The sequence below is a fragment of the Miniopterus natalensis genome, chromosome 6, assembly GCF_054644295.1.
Source record: "Miniopterus natalensis isolate mMinNat1 chromosome 6, mMinNat1.hap1, whole genome shotgun sequence".
Taxonomy (NCBI): Eukaryota; Metazoa; Chordata; class Mammalia; order Chiroptera; family Miniopteridae; genus Miniopterus; species Miniopterus natalensis.
This window is the reverse complement of record NC_142086.1, coordinates 69,641,086-69,646,092: the sequence shown is the minus strand read 5'-3', so window position 1 is coordinate 69,646,092 and position 5,007 is coordinate 69,641,086. Positions and strand designations below refer to the sequence as shown.

Here is a 5,007-nt window from a genome sequence, read left to right as displayed (position 1 = left end):
TGTTCCTTATAGAGTCATGTTTTTTAATAACAGCATATGTACCTTTTTCCTATTTCACAACTTATCTTTTTATTAGAGTCCATAGTCTACTAAATAAAAAGAGTAACAAGATGCTTAAAAAAATATTATACAATTTAAATCTTATAAATTTCATTTCATAAAAAAATTAAGTGTATGCTTATATTGGCTAACCAAAAATGCTGTTTCATATCTGGTCTAAAATATTTTATAAGATAGTTAGGGCACTAAAATAATCCCATCATTATTTTTTTAAGTTTTACAACAAAAAGTTTGTGTTCTTAATAAAAAAGATACAGACTAATTCAGCATGTAAAAAATAATTTTACAAAAAAATCTAAGATAACACTTAAAAAGTTTTTTTTTTTTAACTTTATTGATTTTGGAGAGTGAGAGAGTGAGGGAGAGAGAAACACTGATTTATTGTTCCACTTACTTATGAATTCATTAGTTGACTCTTGAATGTACCTTGACAGGGCATAGAACCCACAACCTTTACATAAGGGGACAAAGCACCAACCACTGAGCAACTGGGCCAGGGCTAAGACAACACTTTTGAATCCACTTTTCTTTTTCTTGCTTACATACAGAACTTCTCCACATACCACAGTTTTGCAGCTATGAAGTCACCTGATGTTGATCGGGTACCATTTTATTCCCCAAACTTTGTTTACATTAAAATGTGACAGTTTACTCCTATTAAATCCATATAAAATATTTACATAGTACAGGATATTAATCCTTAGACACTTAAGCAATTCAACCACATAACAATAGATCAGATCCCATTCTCCGTGTTCAGAATCCAGTGTTTGACTACACTCTTGTTCAAAAGGCAGCTACTTCAGAGAGCACTGAACATGATGATCTGGAGGCTCATTCTGATGTTAGCTCAGTGTCCTGTATCATCTCATTTTTCTCCAGTGTGGCCTCAAAATTCTAAAATGGCAGGTCTAGTTTGTATACAATGAAGACAGACAGCAAGACATTTACCCTGTGGACATATCGTACTCAAACTCTGCATGCATTGTGACACCGAACACAACTAGTCCTAAAAGCTTGACACCATCATCCTGCTTTTTAGTTTGGGTGATCCATCAATCCTGCACCTGACTATTAGTTCTTTCACAGTGCTGTTAGGATAAAAGATGACCTGGACAGCAACCAATGGCCATAGATACCTATGGAAAGTATTTTAAGCCTATAATTCCTTTGGGAAGATAAGTTCATAGAACTGCTGTGTTTCATCCTTTGAAATACTACATGCTCTTCTCAGTTCTCCTTGAGGCTTTAATCCAATTATAGTATTCTATTTATTTTCACAGAAATACAGAGCATTTCCTTTGGAATAGCCAAAATCAGGATCATTCACTCCTTTGCATACTTGAAGTAAGAAAACAGACAGACATGCAGCATAAATTGGATCTTTTTGTTCAAAAAGTGCTCTGTCAGGGCAGACTGTGGGATCCTTCCGTTCTAAATCATACTGTAGCTTTAGAAACTTCCAAAGGTCTTCAGTGTACCATTCATAGGAATTTGGATCCAACGCAATATATATTCCAATGCAGTCACTGGTTTTGGAGAAACCACAAGTCTTGGGCTAGGAATCTGGTCACAGTAACGGGACCTCATCATTCAGAGTCTGAAGCAGAGCCCACATTGTGAGTGAAAAGAGTGCAGACAGGAACCCATGAAAAACTAGGCAGAAGAGCAAAATCAAACTCCAACTCTTGGCAGTGTACCCCAGGAACTCTCTGGTGGCCTGGAGGTAGATGAGGAACTTGCACTAGGCCGGGCTCTGGTTGAAGGACTCCTTGTGGCATGTGCGGGAGTGGCCACAGGTTGGAGGCGGCTAGGGCAGAGGGGCTGCCCTGCTCTGGCCCCGCAGCCCTGGAGCAGCGAGGGAGGCTGGCTGGCCAGTGGCTGAGGGTGCCTCCCTGCAGAGAGGTGCTCCAGCCACTCCAGGTGTATCTTTCAATGCTGATTTATGTGCCAGGTGCTCCAATCCAATGACACTATAAATTAGGTGGCGATTTACCATTTTAGAGTTGATGGAAATAAGTTCCAGACTAATTATCTTTAAGTAAAAAAAAAAAAAGTAGTTAATAGCTGAGCTGAGATTTAAACCATTTTCTGTCTGACTCCAAAGCAGGTGTTGTTTACTAGTACTTGATACCAATATCATGTTACTGGTGATGCTTCTCCTTTTTTATTCATTCAACAAATATCTTTCAGGCATCATTAAGGCCAACCACTGTTCTAAACACTAGGAACATATTCATGAAGAATAGAAACTCTTGCCCTCTTAAGGATGACAATCTGTATTATTCTGAGTTATGCCATTATGAAATCATCTGACTCTTAAATATTAAAGGGCATTCTTTGATAAAATTTTAACAACTTCCTGAGCCACAGGTTTTATGAATATATGTATAAATCTCTAGAACCTATAGCTGAGTCAATGCTATTACCACATTTACAATTCAATTTTTCAGTAATTCCCAAAATTCAGCTTTAAAATTATATATTTTATCACATAATATAGAGAAAACAATGACAAAACAATTGTATTTGTATATTTATAACTGGCAATAATTTTAAGTTCTAGCCAATATATTCCAAGAGATTATTTTTTGTGAAACAATATTCCATGCACAATATTACTATTGCTATTATCTATTCATACTCATCAACAACCTTGAAATTGATAACTTCCTTACATAACCCTAAAGATATAGAGTCAGAGTGATACCCTTCTGATGACAAGATAAATATTTTATCTAAAGGGACTTAAAATATTTGTAGAGACTGTCTGTTTTTAAAGACAACAACATACATTATAAAAAAAAAATACTTCCAAAGAAGTAGAAACCTAGATTAATGCCTATTGCTCTTTTCATATTTTTAATACTAAGTAAAAATAAATACAGTTTCCCCATCATACTCAAAAGGGCAATCAAATACACTTCAAAGAATCAGGGTATCTTTTTCTGCTTTGTTCTTAGTGACACTGACAACAGCTGCTGTGTAAACTGGAGAAGTAACTTTGGACTTCAGACAGGAGGCTGGAAGCACATACCCCTCGGGCTGCTTTATTTGTTGGCTTCCTTACTGATTATCTGCTATACTGAAGATGCCTCTTTAATCATTGATGTTCCTGTGGGGGGTTTGTTCTTCGGCAGCACCATAAACGCAAATAGAGCTGAAACTCAAAGACTTGCACATCCACTTATGTGGATCTCAAAGCCCAGTAGAATATTAGACAGTTAATGAAATCTGTACTTTTTTGGATCCTCAAATAGTATATTCTGTAAAGTTTGCGAGGATATGCCCAGAGACAATAATAGCTAACTTTTGGGAATAGAGGCAATAGGCTCAAATTACTACATAAATAGAATTTTCACAGTCACATACATGCTAAAATCTTAAAAAAAGTTCATTTTAATTTTACAAGATGGGAACAGTTTTGTAAAGTATATAATATTTTCTGAAGTATAAAAAGAATATTAGCACACTACAGACTGTTTAATACAGAAGTATTAATCACTATGCAAAATGTAACTAGTTTATTAAACATATTGGTCTCCATATGCAAGTCATAAAGCGATTTTCTTTCTTTCCCCGGTCTCTTCAAACTTACTTAGCCTAGCTTTGTACACTTCTGGGATAAATTTGTGGGTAGGTCCTCAGGTATTTCCAAGCCCCAAAATGGTTTTATTTAATTAGATGAAATCATGAGTTAGTGTAATAATCAAAACACTGAACCTCAAATATATTAAAGCTTCTCTCTTCCCGCCGAGTGCTGCTCAGGCCTGGCAAGCCTGCGCTTGATGAGAAGGAACTGCCAGCTGATTTCCTCCCTTGCCATTCCTCCCTGACTGCTTAGCACCGTCCTCTGATGCCACAGCCCCCATCAAGGGTTCAATCAGAAGAGAGGTGATTTGGGGTGAGGAGCGCACCCAATTCTATTTTGATCTGCCTTTGGCCCTTTCTCTACCTGGCAGACATTCGATGCTGACTTCTTTCTTGAAATTAGTTTCTCTGCATTTTTCAGAGAATCCCCCTTCCCACTCTGCCAAGTTCCAAATGCCACTACCTTGGTACTGAGGTCTGTAGCTGACCTTTATGCCAACCCCACCCTAAGTCAGCTTCGGGCCTAGCAAGACGCTCCCGTAGTCTTCTCAATCCTGGTACAGTTGGGCGAAGTCCTTTCAGAACCTGGCAAATTCTCTTGCAGCCCTCATCTGTCTGTCCTGCCTCTTCAAGCATAAAATGATATTCTTTGACCATTATGTTTTGGGGATGTATTGCAGACTCTCTTCCATAGCCTGTAAAACCTGACAATAGGAAGCTTTGCTCTTGGTTGGTTCTCAGGAAACTTCTCTCATTTGGTTTAAGATGAGAATGGGAAATGCCATAGTGCTCCAACAATTTTTACCAATGCAATTCTGCTTGTCTCTTTAACTGCACCTGAAATTTTCTACCAGCCCCTTCCACATCCTCAAATAGATGAGCTCAGAGTTCAAAAACATTTGTCAGCTCTTTTGCAGGTTTTTATACATCTTCTAGCACATTCCGTCGGAATCTGAGTGTTCTTGCCTGAGCCGCTTCCAGGATGGACTATTTTGTTTTGCTCTGCTGCTGACTTCCTCATTAGAGGATCACCAACTGCAGCAGCAGCAGCACCAAGGTCACTGTGTTCTGATCCTCACATATCAGTTTTATGCCGTTTTCAGAGGATGATACTATTATGGAATATTTGTGCCCCTGCACACACCTAAATTCATGTGCTGAAGCCCCACCCCCCAACATGACAATATTGGGAAGCAGGGCCTTTTGGAAGTAATTTAGATTAGTTCAGGTAGGACTCTTAATGACCTTATAAGAAGAGGAAGACAGGTATGTTTCTCCCCCCCCCCCCATGCACACACCAAGGGAGGGTCATGGGAGGGCCAGAAAGAGACCACCTGCAAGACAGAGAGAGAGCCC

General features: G+C 38.6%; 1 pseudogene; it reads right to left on the bottom strand.

Annotated features, from left to right (window-relative positions):
* Window positions 1-1,007: 1,007 nt before the first annotated feature.
* On the bottom strand, window positions 1,008-4,308 carry LOC148092939 (sodium/potassium-transporting ATPase subunit beta-3 pseudogene; annotated as a pseudogene).
* Window positions 4,309-5,007: the final 699 nt, after the last annotated feature.